Consider the following 19319-nt stretch of genomic DNA (forward strand, 5'->3'; position numbering starts at 1 on the left):
TTTTATGTTCCTCTCGTTATTTTTTTGTTGCATAGCTAGATCTCCTTTCCATACTCTCTTGTACAAAGACCAAATCCTTGTCTTGGCTAACATCCTTAGGAATAAAGTTACTGCTGTTGCTGAATTTCCTTCCAGCTCCACAATGCTCATGTTATTTTCAGAGATGAAGGGACTCCTTACAGACATCATTATCTGGAATGTAGTGGAAGGGGCCTGATACATCTCTGTCATGAAAGGTCTGTGATTCACCTTATTGTCCTGAGTGGTTTTGGTCATTTTCCTGTCCTGGTACATGAGCAGCACTCTCTGCACGGAGATCAGCTCCTGGCATTGCTGTGAGCTTTGTGTGCAGGACACATGCTCTGGAAACACCAGGGTAAAGGTTTTGCATAGTGAGGCTGCACAGTGTTCAATCTTTATGAGGTCAGTGCATCAGAAATGTGAAATAATATATATTTCAGTAGGTTTAACTCCTGGTGGCACTAAAGGCATAGCATTTGAGGTTTCTTTTGTGGAAAGTCAGTCTAGTTCCTATGTTGTGTTGGAACATGACAATAAAAGAACTGAATATTATTCTGCATTACAAAATGATTAATCTCTGATGTTTTCATCCCAGGGAGTTTATTGCCAAAACTGTAGGAAGTGGATGCATAAGGAAATGTTTTACAATAAAGATGACATCATTAATCTTCGGTACTTCTCTACGCAAGCCCTTTCCTGACCGTGCAAAATGATAGAGAAAGGAAAATTTAACTTTATATAAGGGAACCCTGAGAGGTATTAGGACAGAAAACTCTTCCACAGGCATGGTTTTCATGCTTGACAGGGGTCAAGCTTTGTGCCCGGTGTAGATGAGCCTTTTGGAGCCAGATTGTCAATCCAAAGGCAAGCTGCTCCGTTTCCTGTTTATGCCTGTGCAGAGTTACACATCCTGACTCGCTTGCCTTCAGCTGCAGGTTTTTCCGCACTCCCTAGGAGATTTCTTCATTAAAATGGTTTGTTATTTATCATTTAAGTAAGCCGCTGGAATTTTGTTAATTCCTGTTTTATTTAACACGTGCAAGACGGTATCATTAGCTAAAGGAAGATAATGTTGAGGCAGTAAGAGTTACTGATACTACTAATTAAATGGCCTTTGCAAAACAAAATCTGATCAGCTTATGCCTGAATGTAGAGAACTGATGCCAAGTTTACTGCTTCACAGAGGCCTGGCCTATTGTATATCTGACCTGAGGTTATCAGCAATTGAAACCTGGTCTAGTAATTTAAAAATAAGCTTTTTGTATATTACACATTTCCATTTTTCCATCTGTCATAAGATTAATTAAGCATGTTTCAGCATAAAGGGATATTCTTAGAAGAGCAGTTTGCTTCGTGTTTATGAAGTTCCTCCATGGACAGAGACTGTAAGAATTTTTTATTGTTCAGCAGTATAGCTCCTAAGTAGTCATCTTTTTTTTTTTTTTTTTTTTTTAAATTCCCCCAACCAATGAGGTGGACTGAAAACCAAAGAGAACTGACAGTTCATGGCGCTTTGTCCTTTCCCTTTAAACTGGAGCACAATGAGAAAAAATTTTGATAATAGTCAGGATAGGGCTGTCAGAGTTGTTCTGCCTGGCTAAGTCATGCTTTTCTGTAAAGTTTTACTAAATTTAATGAGCTTTCTTAATAGGTACCAAAGAGCTTTTGTTAATGGCCTGTATACCTGGCTTAAAAGCTAAAGAAGGGTAGTTACTGAGGAAGGAGATTGCTAATTAAGCCTTACTTCCAAGCAAATGTGGATGCTATTTGGTTAAATGACTGACAATGAACTACATATTCCTCCCTCCACGTCTTCTGTTGCTTTACTGTAGCTAGAAATTAGAGCCTTAACACATGCTACACTGATTGATATAAAAGGACCATATTGAACTTGGAAGAGATTTTATTACTTTAACAGTGGACTTTGCCATAAAATAATTAATATACGGCACAAGCAGAGTGAGTGTGTAATAAAAAATGTAATAGTATGTTGAACCAGCATAATTGTAAGGAAAAAGAGGTCATTTTGAAGCTTTTCTGGAAATTTGACAGAATTAGGAAGAGCCATATTTTCCCTGTACTCAGTAGGAGCAGAATTGTACATGATTTTCAGCTGGAGTCAATTGGCCCCATTTCAAAGTTAATGGTCCTTTTGGCCATTACACTATCAAATAATCTAACCAGGGACATACTGATAAAGACTGGCAAAAATAGCAGCTGTAATGAAAATGAAGGATTTCTTCCTTTGATCACTTTTTCCTAGTTTGTGCCTAACTCCTTTAACGTGGTTGGGCTACCTATGCTTATTAATATGACTTCTATTTGTATGGTATCTAAGTACTTCCCAAGGATTAATGGGTTTTAATTTAGTGATACCACTACGAGGCACAAAAATCTCATTGTTCCCATTTTAGGAGACTGAAGCTCAGCAACTCAATGCATTGATTTATGTAACAGTGTAAGATTCTTGGAGACCTCTTAATTCCTTGGTGTTTCCACTCCCCACTCTGAGGTGAGCTCAGCCACTCCTCCTAGAAACTTAAGTACCAAAGATTCACACCTGAAATCTTCATTCTGAACTTTGTGCCCATTCAAAACTCCCCCTCTCTCCACAAAAAGGAAACCCAAGGCAAACAAAAAAACCCCATATAAACCATCCCAATCGACAAGCCAGTTTTGGGGAAGTCTTTACACAAAAAAAACCCCTTTGATTTGCACAACTGAATGAATTCCTTTTCTCTCAAGGGTTGATTATATTTAATGATAGAGTAGAGCTGAGGTTAAGAAATTTGGTTTTAATAGTTGTTAAACTAATCGTTAAATGCAATCAGGTTTGTTTCCTATGTTGCTTGAAATCTTGATAAATTTTCTTAAATAACAGCTGATGAGAATATTTATATCTTGAGTAATGTGAGTATTGTTTGACTATCTTTTTCTATTTTTATCATAATTTATTGTTTGCTTCTTACATTGTAGGTGTACCTGATGTAAATTGCAGAAAATAGCATTTTAAATGCTTTTCCTTGATTGTCTTCTAAGTACCTGAAAGATGGTGAAAACACCCTGCAGTACCCAAGTTAACTTTAGAAGGGTTAAGCACCAATTCCCTTGGTGACCATGTTCACATTGTGAGATGCACCAACACATGTTTTGTCTATCAAGGCAAAGAATATCCCATTTAGGGCTTTTCCCCACAGTAATCAAGGCTGAAGACAGCAAAACAGCATTCCCTTCAGAGAACGCAGCAACAACATGAACTCAACCTTTGTTAAAGACTAAAGACAGTTCCTTTTGCAATATATTGTAGTGTAACTTGGTTTTCTACAGTAAAGGCAGCCAAGGTAAAAATACAAGACTGCAGAATAATGCAACAAAAATGTGCTGCCCTGCATAAAACTGAGTTTCAGACTTGCTGCTGGTCAAAGCTGGCCTATTGACCCCTGTCCACTCTAGCTAAGTGAACCTGCAGGTCGTTGCTGAGGTATGTTTGCAGCAGGAAAGGTCTTGGGCTCTAATTAAATGCAGAAGTTATGCAAATAGGCTTTCCAGATGTTTTAATTAATCAAATTAATATAAATCTGAGCCTAATGCCTTCCTTTATTTTGGAGGTGAAAGCACTGTTGTGAAATACTTAAATCTTATAAAATGGCATTAAAACATGCTATTTGTTTTTCTCTTTTGTTTTGCACTATTTTTTTTTTCCTTTTACTTACAACAAAATTCATTTTTGCCTACAAGAAACATTTTGGCTCCCTCTTCCTGGAAGAAAAAATTGGCTGGCATAAAAGCAAACAGCCTGTGGATTTGGCAAGGTGATAAACACAAAGATTTCTCTTCCATTTGCAGTAGAATATTGCATTATGAGAAACACGAATAGTAATCTCACTTTTATGCACCTCGGGATGGCTTGCTGGAGACCACTCAATTTTGCTTCAAAAATCAACCAAAAATAAAACCAAGGCAAACCAAACAAGGTATGTTCACGGATTGAACATACCTTTCATTTTTGTTTGAAAATGTCATAGGCATATTTTTACTATGAACACTTAGTTTTGACAGCCTCTTCTTTGTAGAATTCTCATCTGTTCTGATCATTTGATAAAGGCTAATTTTTCCAGGTTGCTTTGCTTTTGTTTAGTTTATTTTTTTTTCTTCAGAATTCTTAACCTTTTCATACTTTCAGTGTATTTTTAAATTATTGCAAAAATTCCCCTTCCTTCTCCTGTGGCTAAGCAGGAAGCCAGCAGGATACCAATACTGCTTACTCACGGAAATTAAAAACAAAACAGTAGGTAAGAAAAATAAAGAAATAGAACAAACAAGAGACACTATCTTTTCTGTTAAAGCTTAATGTGTTGTGCGCTGGGCTGGGTATTCAATATACTGGAGCTTAAAGTATGGAAACTTCTGCAGGAGAGTTTCTGCAGAATTTGGCTTTTAGTTATTTATTTCAGTGTCTGCAGCTGAAACATGGAGTTGAGCTGCTAGTCTGTCTGTGTGCCCAAACTCCAGGGAGAAAAAGCAGTAGGTCAGCAGTGGTAGCCTTGCAGTCCAGAGTCAGTTATGAGGTGATAGTTTTTGGAGAGGCATTCTGTTCATTAGTTTATTTTTGTCATAGCCCTGCAGATGCTGGTGTTTATGGGGCTCCCCAGGCAGGCACAGGTGATGCCAGGCTGTCTGGACGTGTGTGTTCCTCCTACCCTCAGTGTGTTAGGTGTCTCACTCTTGTCAAGTCTTTCCTGAGGTGCCTGGACTCCTTTTCCCAAGCAGAGCTGCAGTGTGTGCCAGGAAAGCATTTGACTGCACCAGCCCAGACCAGTGCACAAACATGTCCCCTGCTTGTGTAGTTAAGGATTGCCTTAGGGGGAAAGAAAAGGGGAAAGTATTCCCTTTATTCCAGTGATGTGACCAAGTTGCCTATTTCCCCTCGAATCAAAGCACACCTCATTAGGGTGGCTATTTGAAACATCTTCTAATGCAATTATTTAATTTCATTTATGTAACTTGTAACTCACCTCTCCTTCTAAAACACCGATTCCAAATTCTCAGTCTCCTGTTTTTCTCCAATGTTGCCTATCTTTTATTCTCTTAAATTTTCATTTGTAAGTTCACATGAATGGAGACTTGTATCCAATTCAACGTCTTCTCTCTAGACTTTGGGATAAATAGACTTCTCCATTTGCCAGTGACATGTGTGTGAAGAACAGCTCATAACATGATTGAACTCTATTGATTTTTCATAAAAGTTTAATGAGCTGATACGGGTCAAAAACATTGCAGATTTTTTTTATAAATTCCTGTGGTGATCTAAACAAGACAGTGGGGAGAGCTGGCACCAGATACACATTGAGTTACATGGAGGGTAAATACATGCATAAATATGTGTTGAATTATGTGGAGGATAACAAGGACTTAAAACTTTTTGGTTAATTATTTTGAATATTGTGCTTCAGATTATAAGATTTATAACATTCCATGGCTCTCCTTGTTTATGTTTTGTATTTGTTTACAGGTGATTTGCTCATAACTGCTTTAGTAGGAAATGGATCTTGGAAAAATGCTTTATTGCTTCTCAAAAAGAAAACCTCAGATTTACATGTGAGCCCACTGAAACAGTTGACTAACGTTGCATGAATCCATTCCAATCAGGGGAGGTTCCAGTTGTGCTACAGCTTTTAATCAAGTCTGGGCAGAATTGTCTGATAAGTTCCCTGAGCTGGTTGCAGTATGAGTTAGGTCACGTTTGAAAATCGCCTGGACAAAACGCAGAGCCAGTGGTACATCATTTACAGGTGTCCTTTGGGCTTACAGTCAGAAAACCCCCATGCAGAAAACTCAGTAGCTTCTCCAGGAGCTTGGGGATTGCCCCCAGGCCCCATCCTTTTCTCTGTGCTGCTCTGGACCTGTGGCCGTGGTGGGGGAAGCCTTGCATGGCACATTGCTGCTGCCGAGCCTGTGGCCACGGGCCAGAGTCACAATCTGACCACTGGCCACGTCATCTGATGTGTCATCCCTCAGGACATGAATCTTTCATGAGCAGCAAAACCTTTTTGTGGCTTAACTTTGTTCCTTGAGCGTGCAGACTGCAAAGGAACAGGATGTTTATTGGATGTACAGTGGCCATTCCCACTGAAGAGGGGCTGCCTTTAGGGTGGGCACTGCCCATTTGTGGGAATTGCCTCCTATACCTTGGCACAGTGTAGGTGTGGGTCCTGAGGACCTCTGATATGTGCTGTGCTCCTCCCAAATGCACTAAGAATAGAATTTATTACAAGTAAGGCATCATGTTTGATGTAGTCATCAGGTCAGTGTTATCAGATGAGGTCTCACAGGGTATGATAAAATTCTTCTTATCACTAGCTGATGTTTTTGTGTCAGGTGACACATCATCTACCATATAGATATCTTCATGAAATGATGTAGAATTTTCTTTAAAATTCAAAATCACAAAATATAGTTTGTTGAGAACATTAATAAGTTGTGGCCACAGGTTTTGTGGCATAATGCAAGTATCCTTTTAAGATTGCCAAGAATGCCAGCTTTCATATTGGTATAACACACTGTTAAATGAGCCTCGTTCTCCCTTGCTAGCTGGCCCATGTAAGAGGGGAGAATTCAGTGCATGAATCCAAAACCCTCTGGAAAGTATTTTTTATAGCTTCAATAAAGTCCTCTAGCTAGTTCAATATTTGCTATTGACAGCAAAGACACCTGAATATTCCTTAATATACTGGAATGTCCCAGGTGGTCACTAGTAAGAATTGTGCATTTTCTGGTATGGCACACAGTTTTTAAAGGCTCCTCTCTATTATCATCTTCATTGCTGTCCTAGAGATGAAAAAACAGGCAATTTCCTCTTTGCTTTATGCGCTGCATCAGTGCAACGGCTGTGCTCCAGCGTGATGCACTCAAAGTGTCAAGTGTGAACCCGAAACTGGGGGGAGGATTCTGCAGGAGCTATAAATTCCCTCTTTTCCAGAGGTTATTTCTGCACTCACCCTTGATGTGCAGAACTTATTTCTGTGCTTGGGTTAATGTTTAGGTTTTCTTTATAGGTCCTCTTTTATTCTAAAACTAAATAGAAATCCTTCTGTTCATCTATTAGATTTGTGGGTTCTGTGTACTGTACAGTATGTTTAAGGGAGGGGGATATTTTTTTTTGAATTATAGTTCTTCAAGTGAATTGGTTATTTTCTCTATAACCTTTCCTGTCAGTGCATTCAGAAAGACAGTCCAGCAATCACTTAGGTGTTCATATTTTATGGTCAGTATTTTATAATTAAAAAATATTTTTATATAATTTTAATTTATCCAGTGTTTATATGAGGCTCGAGGTCTTTTCACAGTGTCTGTTGCTCCTGAGACACAGTAATTTCTAAGTAGCTTAGCATCTGATCTGTTTCTCATTTCCTTCACATACATGGGTCTTGAGTGTGTTGTCATTAGTATTTATTCTGATAGAAAGTATTTATAGCAAGATTGGGACCTGCAGATGGTTAGCAGGTTTCAGATGTCAGTGGAGAAGTGATCTTTTAGCCAAGGTGACTCACCAAGGGAAAAACATCTTCTGAGCTGGGGATGGACCCAGGGAATGGGTGTGGAGGACAGGACTTGGTTACCCAGTGCTTCCCAGGGTGGATGGCATAGATCTCGACTGCAGCCTCCTGCCTTTACTCCAGCTCTGCTCTCAGGTGTAGCTGGAAGGGTAGGGTCCTATGGGCCACCCAGTCTTGTGATTTATGCTGAATGCTGGACAAGGCACAATGCAGAAGCAGTTTATTTTCCATTTCTGTTCTGCAATGTCCAAATTACGTTGAAATGTTACTGGAAGTCACTCAAGTTGGATAAGTTTTGTATGTCGTGTGTCCCCCTGCCTTAGCTGTAAAGGGGACTCACCTAGGTAAAATATTTTTTGGACTTACTGGGAAAAGAGACTGTATTTATGTGAAACTGGTTTTGGCCTTTTTTTTTTTTTTTTTTTTTTCCCTGTTATGTGGCCATTGATTTTAGACATGAGAAAAGTTATTCTATTAATCCTTTCCTGCCCTTTGAACATTAAGCACCTTTTATTCTTGTCTTGGTTTTATTTTCGTATGAATCTCTTACTCTGCTAATGTGTGTTATTTCTTTCCTTCTCTGCAAAGACTTTTGTGACTTTTCAAGTGCATGTGAGTAGCATTTATCCCCCTCCCTTCCAGTAATGGTTTGACTATTTATGTTTTATGCTTCTGAAGGATTCAGCACTGTGGGAAAACATAGAATAGAAGGATTCAGCACTGTGTAGAAAATAAATCAAAGAATATTAGTGGATTCAAATGAAGGGAAACGAAAATTGAATCCAGGCTCACATTTGCCTCCAAATTATTAGAGTGAACACAAATATAATTTAATAGAGAGTAACTTAACTGTGGCTTAGTAATGCTGTACTTTATCCTGCATGTGAACAGTAAGAAATGTGGTGTGCTAGGCAGGGAAAACAGTGTTTCTTACAGTTTGCATCAGACCACTGGAAAAGTAATGTAGGGAATCTTAGTGATAAATCCAGAAAGAACAAGTTGACATTCATAGAATTGGCTTATTTATGTATAAATGATACCAGAGCTGCAGTTAACTCCGAATGCTCAGGAAACTTTAAACATGGATTTCGGTCAGAGGCCTCTGAATTTTCTTCGTGTCTCTTTTTTGTCTTTTCTGCCCAGGGACAGAGGACACCCAGGGGGGCTGCAAGGGATCCCAGCACATCAGCACACACCACACAGGCTGTGGGAATAACCACAGAGAGGTGTTGAGGAGCAGTGTCCTGTGTGCCACCTCTCACAGCAGGAGCACGGAGGGTTTATGGGAAGCAGTGGGTGTGTAGGAATAGGCGGTGGCTTCCCCAGCGGGACAAATGTGCTGCCTTGGACATGCCTTGGTGTTTGAGGAGGCAAGGGGAATCCCTGAGGATGGGATTGTCTCAGCCATGGTGATGCTCATGGGAACTTCAGCCAAGTGCTTTAAAATGAAACGTATACTTGTTTCCTGTGTGGGAAGAGCTGTGCCCTGAGGAAATGGGCAGCGCTTTGGATGTAGAGGGCTGGTGTCTAAGCAAACTTTCCTGGTGCCAGAAAAGGAGGAGCATGGGGCTGAGGAAAGGGAATGCAGCTGAAGGATTTGTGTATCTTACCATTGTTTTCAGCAATAATTGTCTTTGAAGTACTTGAAGCAAAATCAGTAACAAATGTGTGAATAAATAACAGGAGGAAAGATTTACATTCTGGCCATATAAATATTTTTGGACTAAGCTTTCACCTAAGTGTGTTAGGCTCTGTAGTCTCAAAGAACAACTAAGTACTAAGTGTCATTAATTTTTTATTTCCCTTTTAATTTTCATGGTTTGGGGCAGTGCCTGTGAAGTGACTGGTGCCTCTCCTCATACAACCCCTGTGCCAAATTCCCTTCTGCCCCCAGGCTCTGAGCCTGGGTGACAGGTGCTCTTGGTCTGCTCTGCTGCCTCCTGTGACAATCTCCATGTCTTGCAAGGTGTGTTAGGAGACAGGGAGAAAAACTTTGTCCCTCAAAACAGAGGCAAGCAAATACCAAAATACCTGAAAGCTTGAAAGACTTTATGTGAACGAGGGAGGTTCAGATACCCCATTCAGTGTTACTGATGTGTCTGAGAGCCCCTGTCCACACTCTGATTTCTGCTTTTCTTTGGGCTCGAGGAGTGACAACAACAGAAGCACAGGGGCTAAAGTTTTCCTTTGAGGATGTTGCTTTACAGTTTTTCTGAAAGGTTTTTGAGGAAGCCACTTCTTGTTTTTCTTTAGTTATTTGTGAGGATTTTTTTTCTTTTCTCTCTCTCTTTTTTTATTTTTTAATTTTTTTCTGTTTGCTTCTCAGCAAACAGTTTTTTTTATTTCTGTGTTTATTTTGCTGCAGGTACTTTGTTTTAAATTTTTTATACTTAATCTTCTTTTATGTTCCAGTGTGTAGGCTGGTTTTGACCTTTGAACTTCTGCAAAATATCCCTACTCAGAGCAAGCATGGCTTCATAACCTGCTTTACTTTGTAGGTACATAGACTCACTGATCAAACTGGTTTTGGTGTGGTTTTGGCAATCATGCAAGTAAACAGCAAGAGCAGATCTACATATTCTATGTGAACAGTGAAATTCAACTGCATTATATCAGAGAAATTAAGGAGTGATTTATGTGTACCAGCATTACCTGCATTGCCAGGTGATTGGTGTTTCTGTCTGCACTGACTAAAGCCTCTAAATCTCCCAGAAAGGCATGATAGAGATGATCAGTTTAAGGTTTTTTAAAGGATTTGAAACAGGGTGGAAGTCCTCTCTTTTAAGAGGTGTCGTGTCCCCCCTGCCCCCCATCTTTCTGTAAATAGTCTCTATTAGTAATAAAGCACGTAGGTTACTAGCTTGGTCTGTGTTCTGTGTCATGAAGTGAGTAACTAAAAAGGTTGAATTTTCATTTTGTTAAGTTTCTCCGTAGGTTGCCAGGAGAAGAGAGATATTGGTGGGTAGTGCTGGGTGCATAAGTGATGTGATGCATGCACACCTCACTGTTTTGGTTGACTTTTTGATACATTGCTGCAAATGTGAGCACAGAGTTAAATTACTGAATTAATTTTTTAATTATTCTACCCCTTTTCTGGCAATGCTTTTTTGAGTGAGGTTGTCTGTAAGCAACTCTTCATTTTACAGAGCCATTGCTGGTGGCTTTAAGGAGGAGCCATTTTAAGATAATTTAAAGAATGATCCTCACTGTGGGTTAGGATGTATTAGGTAGTGGACTGTGAAGTAGATTCTTAGCTATATCAATATTTGTGTTATGACCTTCTGTCCCAGTGAACGCTTATTTCAGAGAAATTAAAAAGAAAGGAAGAAACAACCAACCCATCCCCACAACCAGCAAAAACCCCTACCCAAACTCATATGATGTAAATAAGTTGAAAACCCTACAAAACTTCTCTTGAGAGGTTTCTGGTTGTTGCTATCTATGTTTTGGAGTAATACATTGTCTGAGATACAGCACTGCTCTGATGTATCAGACTAATAAATCATAAGAGTGTCATAGCTTTGATGAAGTAGTAATGGAATACATTGTTAAGATGCCATAGCTCTTATGATGCATTACTCCAAATATGACCAACTGTGTGGGTTAGCATACAAGCATGTTGTGTGTGTGTCAAGTCGTGTTTCTCTGCCTAAAAATTCGTGTGCAAGAAAAGTTAGGAAGACCTGAAAGTCAGGAGCTTCTGAAGAGAGGGGTTGAGCTGTGGGGGACCAAAATTGAGACTGGAGCTGTGTGCTTGCAAAATCTCTGAATGTACAGAAAACATGGGGAGGGAAGAAGAAATTGCCTTTATTGAAGCGATGATGAATTTTCATTCCCTTTCAAAGAGTATAGTGATACTTGTTTTATTACCTGTACAAGTTCATAATTTTTCAGAAAGGTCTTGACGAGTTTTTTTCAGGGTATTTTTTTCAATTTGCTGTCATATTTTCTGAGAAAATTAAGTTAAATAGGTTTTATGCAGATATAAACACTTCTGTCATAGCTGTTATTTATCAATTTTTTTGTTGTGTATGTCAGCTGTTTCTGGTTTCAGTAAAGGTGAGTTCTAGTGAGCAGTCTTTTGATGAAGTTTGTTTTTTTACCATATTTCCAGACATAGCTTTGGACAAGCTTTGGAGAAGCAAACTCCCTCCCCCTCCCCTCCCCCTGAAAAAAATCCCCCTCCCCCTGAAAGTGGTATCAAACTTGAACAAAAGGCATTATAAAGCACATTAAACACTGATGATGATACTCACCTCCTTGATCCCTAACAAAAAGGCTTTATGTGTTTGTGTGTGTTTATATATACTTACAGACTTTCTATTCCTTGCCTTTTTAAAATGCCCTGTATTGTCATGTTATGGATGTTATGGACTGTATGTATGTCCTTGAACAGAATCTATTTTTTGTCTGGTTTTGCTGTAAATCCAGCTCACAATTGTTCTGGTCTTGCAATGGCATATATTACTAAACTTGAATATTGCTATTTAATCTAATTAATGTCTTGGGGATTTTTATTTCCATTCATAGAGCTGGGTGCAAGATTTGCCCATTATTGATCTCTTTTTTTCCCCTCTGCCATGCTTAGAAAGAGAAGGATGCAGAGGCAGATGTAAAATACCATTTACCTGAATCTATAGACAGGAATCTATAGATTTTTGCTGAAGCTATAGAGAGGAAGTTATAGGAACATTTCCAGGTACTGAAAATTAACCTTTCCAGTATAAATTGCTCTTTTGCTCTTTATGATGAGAGACAAAACGTATTCAGTGGAAAGGGTTCATTTTTTGGGTTTCATGGCACACAATATGTGCATGAATTTGCCCACTTTTTACACCACAGTATCTTGAACACTAGATGGCATTGGCATTGTTAATGTAAGTGGGGAGGAGATGGAAGATACTCAAACCTCCTCCCTTCAGTGGCCCCCATTTTTCTTCCTGCCATTTGGGAAGCCAAATCAGACAAGAAAATCCTCAAGTTCCCAGAGGTAGGACCATACCGAGTGCTGCATTTTCAGGTAACCTTCACTGATTGCTGCACTGTCAGTGCAGAAATGACCCAACCTACATAAAGATTCCTGCTGCTGGGTGGTTTTGCACTCACTATGTAGGGCTGAGATTGCATCTGCAGCAACCTCAGACATAACCTGTCGAAGACACCCTGTGTGGACTTGCCAGCTACTGTGTTAGGATGCATTCACAGTGATTGGCAGACTGCATTTTGTCTTGGCTGGGCTCTTGAAGTTTTTGTGGGGGGCTTTTGTTTGCTTTTGTTTGCTTGGTTTTGGTTTTGTTTTTGTTTTTTTTTTTTTTAATTCTGATAAACTCTGTGATAGTTACCACAGTGGTTAATTTCTTCTGGTCCTGTCACCACTCTTGCCCATAAGCACAGGAAATTATTATGTTAGGGAGTATTCTAGGGGTCTCTCATTAAAAGCAGCAGTTAACTAGGGATTTTAAAAGCAACCTGCATATATAGATTTGTATCTTTTTCAGGGCAGCAGAACAGTGTTTGCAGCATGTTAGCTGATATTAGAAAGTGAGTTGCTGTTCTGGTATGACCTTGGCTTTGTGTTACATTTTGTTGTAGGCTTATTTATGAAAGCCTACATGCAGAGCTTGAAGAAAATCTTGGGAAGTTGATTGTGAGAAGTAATTTCTGTGTTGTTTCTGCTTCAAACTTGGTGTGAACTGATATCAAGTAACTGGAATTAGGTCCCTGCATGATATGGGAATTCAGCATCTCCTCAGTGATGCCACAGACCTTCTTTAAAGATCTATTCTGACCCAAACCATTCTATGATGATAGAAGTTTATTGACTGAATCTGTTTCTTTAGGGATGGATGAGTAAAAAAGGCCTGTGAAAGCCATTTGTGCTTGGTGATAGCACAGGATAAGATCAGTAGTAGACCCACAATTCCCTTCTTTCAGAAATACGTTGTTTAAAACACCCTGGGTGGGTTCCATCCCTTAAATTTGGATTATGTGTAAAATTTATATATGATAAGTAGTAAAGGAATTGTTTGTGAAGCAATGCTTTGTTCATACAATGTAGCAGTGTATTTCATACAAGTTGCTGTAACCTTCGATTGGGGAGTCATGTATAACCTAGTATTAGAAGCAGTTATTTTAATGACTGTTTAGTGACATGTCACCAGACTTGGAGCAGATGGGTGAATGGATTCCCAGAAAACTGTGCTTTTTCTTCTGTGATTATTATCTAATTTTTGCTGATTAAAATCAAGACAGGAGGTGGGAAAATAATGAAAGTAGTAGAGCCTGAAAAACTGAGTCAAGAGAGACTGAACAGTTTCATAAGGATAGTAGTAGAGAGAAGTATGAAAGCAGTGCTGTCTCTTGCCTGCTATTCCTTTATTAAGCATAAAACCTTTTCAAATGCCTGTTGTGGTAGTAGCTAGCTAGGGACTCAGCCCCAATTCAGGGCTTTGTCCTGCTAGTGATTAACGTGTGCAGTGGATGAAATTAGGGTTTTCTTGTCTTTGGGGGTTGGGGTTTTTTTTATGCTACCATAGAGGTAATATCAGTGATATTAGAGAGCAGTACCTTTCACTTGTAGACATGCTGTATTTCAACTTCTCTGAACACAAAAACACTCACTGCTAAGGCAAAGTGATAGAAAAACTCATTCTTAACATACTTGTTATGTGTTGCATCAGGCAGAGCTGGAGTGTGAACCCACTGTTCTCAGTGTTTGAAATGCACTGTTTGGAAGAGCTGTAATAGCTGTGTTCTGTGGCTTTACCTTTTATAAATCATGTGCCACCACTCACATGGTCCTGTGGTCAACTGAGTCCTTAGGGTGAGTTTGAAATGCTGTGTCCCTCTGGCACAGAGGTTCCTCTCTGAGGAAGCTGTGATCATGAAGCACGTGGGGACCCTCCCCAGGAATTCTGTAGTTTGAACCCTTGGCAGAGTCAAAGAAGAAGGGAGACTTTTTCTTACCTGTTGTTGTACTAGGAGGTCCAAAGCAGAATTTTTTGAGGGTTGTGTTTCTGGATTTGTATTCTTTCATCAAAGCAACTTGGAATTTGTGTTCCAGGACCCTGTCTCCTCTTCCACAGATGAATTTAGTTACTACATTGTTGACACATTTACTTTAATATTATAAAATAATACATTACTTTTTACTCTGTTTTCACAGGCTTAATGCTTCTAAAATGTTTGCTGTGTGGTAACTTCCTCCCATGTCTAAGGACAGCTGGGCACAGTCCTGCTTTGCTTGTTGTCCTCACCAGCTCTGGCAAGGGACAGCCAGGGGACATTTCAGAGCAGAGGAGGTGGGATAGGGAGGTCTGATGGTCTCTGTGACTACTGCCTTGGAGATGGACCTTAGTAATGAAGCAAAAGCTTTTAGGAATTTTAAGGGATATTGTCCTGGTTTTGGAAATGATGCACTGCAAGGTTGAAATGGATTTGGAGGGTGAAATTCTTAACAGTCATTGGAACTCTCAGAACTTCCATGATAATAGTACAGTGTGGGATCTCAGCAAGTGTTGTAGCATAATTTATTGTTGTCAGTGCTGGTTATGCATGCAAATATGATCTTCCTGAAAATGTGCATTACTAGAAACTGCCATGTGTATCTCTTTGACAGGAGAGGCTGGTTTGGATGATGCCTTGGGAAGGCTGACCTGGAACAGAGACTAAACAGAGCTAAGAGAATAAAGTAGGCGTTTATTAAAAGGCCTTTAAGGATACACCTTGAACAGTGCAAGAGCCTGGCCAGGACTACACCTGAGATGGACCCCAAATGGTCACGAAATAGATGACCAGTCACAAGGTTTCACACTTTTATAAGTTTTAGTCCATTTCCATACTGGGGTTAATTGTCCAATTACAGCTTCAGATTAGGAAGTCTCACCCTTCTTGTTTTCTCTCTTCAGTCCACCCTTGTTTATGCTTTTTGGGCCTAAAAACTTGTACCCATTATCCTTGATCTCAAGCTGGAAAAGGATTGTTTTGTCTACCTACTCTGTGAAGAAACCTTACTAGCACTTAATATGAGGCTCAGAACTAGGCAGCACAGAATCAGAAAAACATAGAGCTAAAACTTAAGGTATCATGGGAAATCAAAATAGATTTTCTATCTGTTAGCTTCACAAGAAGTTCCTTGTAACTGTAACCACTGGCCCAATGAGCCAAGTCCCCCCATCAACTGTTTCACTTAATGATGTCTTTTATTACACTTCAACAACCCAGTTGAGTGAGCAGCTGCATGGTGAACTAAGTGCCTCTGAAAGCTCAGCAGTAAAATTTTTGCACATGAAGTGCTGTGAAAATGTTCTCCCATGGCTTGAGTAGGCATTTTTAGTGTGGTTTAGGAGAAATTACACACTAGCAAAACAAATCAGAAGAATCAGTAGCCACCCATCTACAAGTAATGATCAAAATCAGTGTGGTTGAGAGACGTTTTACAGTGTGTTGATATCACCGAAGACATCTCTGTGCTCAGAACTTCAGCAGCAAATACAGAATGAGACCCATTCCTATCCCAGTTTTTTAAAATTTTTCCTTTTCTTTTTTAACAACCCCATGAGATCCTCCCTCCTGGCTCTTCCCTGCAGAAAAGTGCACTCTTGTGTGGATTAGCTTGTGGAGTTTCCAAGTCGCAGTGTATCAGGGAACAGAAACCAAATGAACTCTGTTAAGTGAATGGGCTGTGGAAATAAACTTCTTGTATAAGAAAGCAAATTGACTGCCCTGAATAATTCTCAAATTCTTTGTTTGCTTTAATTGGTTTGCTTTAATTAATTACATTGTTTGCACTTGTGTTGTGACTTTGCAGGGCTTCTCATTAAGCCTTGCCTTTTATCTTTTCCACTTTAGCTGATCTGTGCAACAGGTGTGCTAACTGCCTTTTAGCATCCTGGCTGTAAAACGAGAAAGATTTCCATCAGCAAAGTCTTGGTGGTTGTACCCATTCTACACGTGCCATGTAAGTGCTGCTTGTAAAAACCTGGGCTGGGATACAGAGATCCTTTTGTAGTTCCCAAGGTAGATGGTGTCTAGGGAATGAGGCATGGCAAAGGTCTGGAACTCCTCAAGGGTTTTATTTCTGAGGAAATTCACATCCTCAAGATCAGTTTTGTAATGCAAGCTCAGTTTCTTGGAAAAGGCCCTGCTTAGTTTTACGTTAATAAAAGATGTGTATTTGGCTTCATGTCAGAAACAGGAATTCGGAGACTTTGAAAAACCTTTGAAGACTGTTACAGCTGTAATTGGTGTGTTTTGTCTTGGGTGGAGAATTTGAAAGGTTTATTTCGAGAATGTGCACTCTTAAGGGCAGGAACTGTTACTCATCTGTGTTTGGAAAGCAGCACCAACACAGTCTGGATAACAATGATACTACAGAAGGTTAAAAGAACAATTAAAGAGTGGAAATAATGACCTAAGGGAGGAACACTTAACTTAGCATGCCGACAACTGCACATCATGTGTTTGGGGAAATCCGAGGGGAGAGAGAGAGAGTGAGAGAGTTGTCAGAGAGACTAACACTCTCAGAAGAAATCTGTTGAAATCACTGCTTACATTTCGTAGAAATTATATCAAATAACTTGAAGAAAAATCCTTTGAAACGGAAAGAGGGAACTTATCCTCATTTGTGTGTTCTCCCAGGAGAACTTGCCTCGTTTTTTGGTTCTTTCTCTTTCCTTTCCGAGTACCTTGGGACAGGGGGAGTCTATCAATAAAACAGCATCTCCAAACATCTCCAAAGCCCCATTTTATTGTGTGCAGGGAGATGCACACAAACACTTCTGGGTAAATCCAGCTTCCCAAGGCTGCTCTTCCAAAGCAGTTTGGATGCTCTGGAGCCAGCCAGTGTCCCTCCAGAGGTGCCATGTCCTGACATCAGTAAGCAGCTATTTTGTGTGTTTGCTGCAAGTTTGAAACGTTACTGGGACAGCCATGTTTCTGGAACAGCACAGGATGTAGGTCAGCCTTGGCTGTGTCCTTCAGGTGCGAGGATCAAGGCAACACATCCTGGGCATTTTCAGGGATTACAGGCGAGTTTGTGACTGAAGAGAATTATGAATTTCTGGGTTGTGTGCTCTGGAACCCCAGAAAACAGCTCCCATACAAGCTGAACTGCAGACCTGCCCTTCAAATACCTCGTGATTGAAAGACCTATTGAAACAGAACAAAATTTTATTAATTGACAATTACATATACAAAATCATCATCATCATCATCAATAATAATAATTTTTACAAAGGAGAGAATTTTTGCTCTTTTATTCATCTTCTGGAACACGTCAATTATATGTCTGTATATACACTTTTTTCTAAAATAGTTCTTTAAACTACAAATTTTCATTTTCTGTCTGGCTCCATTGGTTTGTATTGTATTACTTACAGCTTTCATGAGAAGTCATTAAAACAAAGCAGAACAACTACAAAGTAACTGCCAGGAAAAACCCAGGGTTTTTCTTCTGTTCTTGGCCTCAATTTTATCACCCTGAAGTGATCACTTCCTTTCTGGAGCTTTTTTCTTGTTTTGTGTATATTATTTCTGTGTGTCGTTCGTCACATGAAATCAACCTCCTAAGAGAGCCAAGATGTAGATTTAAAAAATTTGGTGAGGAGAGAAGCTAACAGCATCACTCACTAAGGTGATCCTTTAATAAATCAATTACAGGCTAAATATGTGAAAATACCTGTTACTAAAATTCTGTTATTTTTTTTCACAGCTCCCACAGGCAAGAAACGAACAGTGATTTTGTGTTATTAATTACTTCCAAATATATAAACGGGGAAACACAGTTCTAGAGCTGCAGATAATCTCCCTAAATCTCCCTCCTGTCTGTGTTTCCAGGCTGGCAGCTGCTGACACCGATGCGTTGTGCTGTCACACGAGGAGCAGTTGGGCTGTGCAGTGTTTGCTTCCAGTGAGCCCCCCTCTTTTCTCCTCGGAGTTGCTGCTCCATCCTGAACAAAACATTGCTGAGACACCTTTGATGTGCTATGCAGGATGTTCTCAGGACTCTGGCACACCAGGTGAGGGACCAGCCAGCTTTTCTGACAGCAAGGAAAAGCGTCTTGAATGTTTCACTACGGAAAGTACAGTGCGTTTTCTTTTTAATTTTTTTTCTCTGCCAGATGCCCAAGGGGCAAAGTTGGGTCAAAGTTTGATAAATAATAATTTAAAACCCCCCAAACCAAACCAAACCAACCAACCAAACAAGCACAACAAGAAAAAACCCCCACAACAACAAAGCAAAATTTTGCTCCAATTGCCAATGGCTTTTTCCTTGGTTATGTTGAATATTGCTAAACATGTTGTTAGTGAAAAAAAAAAGGCAGTCTTCAAATAATTTAATCCTAGCCCAGATGCCACTGCTCTGTTTAGATTTGTCTATTATTATTTCTGTGCAGTTCTTTAATTAAAATTCTGTGATGTTTCCTCTTTCCTCTCTGAAAACAATGTTTGGTAAGGACTGTAGATTGTTTAGATCTGTGGAACTGGTCATTGTAAGCCAAGATACAGAGACTGCCTGGTGACCTTGTCTTGGTTTTGGCTGGAGCTTCTTCAGCTTGGAGTGACCAGGCCCAGCAGTTGCTTTCCTGTTTTGACATTGGTGGTCACTCTGCTGCTTCACACGTGGAGACAATGTTATGTCCTTGAATTTTCCCACTCCTCGACATATAAAAACTATCCTGAAAATCCTGATATGTTGGTTAAGGTTACTTAGGAGTTTTAGTTTGGTACAAAGAAAAGGAA

The sequence above is a fragment of the Sylvia atricapilla genome, chromosome 9 (genome assembly GCF_009819655.1).
Source record: "Sylvia atricapilla isolate bSylAtr1 chromosome 9, bSylAtr1.pri, whole genome shotgun sequence".
In the NCBI taxonomy this organism is placed as follows: Eukaryota; Metazoa; Chordata; class Aves; order Passeriformes; family Sylviidae; genus Sylvia; species Sylvia atricapilla.